The sequence below is a fragment of the Eimeria mitis genome, genomic scaffold (genome assembly GCF_000499745.2).
Source record: "Eimeria mitis Houghton genomic scaffold, Emh_scaff4545, whole genome shotgun sequence".
Lineage (NCBI taxonomy): Eukaryota > Apicomplexa > Conoidasida > Eucoccidiorida > Eimeriidae > Eimeria > Eimeria mitis.
The window spans coordinates 4,463-4,867 of record NW_013572857.1 but is presented as its reverse complement, the minus strand read 5'-3'; positions in this window follow the sequence as shown (position 1 = coordinate 4,867).

Here is a 405-nt window from a genome sequence, read left to right as displayed (position 1 = left end):
TTTTTTTTTTTTTTTTTTTTTTTTTTTTCCTTTTCTTTTCCTTTTTATTTATTTCTTTTTCTTTTTTTCCTTTTCTTTTTTTCTTTTTCTTTTTTTTCTTTTTTTTTGTTTCTTCTTTTTTTTTGTTTCTTCTTTTTCTTTTTTTCTCCTTTTTCTCTGTTTCTTCCTTTTCTTTGTTTCTTCCTTTTCTTTATTTCTTCATTTCTCTTTATTTCTTCATTCTCTTTATTCTTTCTTTTTCTTTCTTTTTCTTTCTTTTCCGTTTCTTTTTCTTTTTCATTTTTTACTTTTCCTTCTCCCCATGCTCTTATTTTTCTCTCTTTTTTTCTCTTGTTGTTTCTCTTTCCTCATTTCTTCTTCTTCTCTGTCCCTTTATTAACATAATAACAAAAATATTTTAATTAT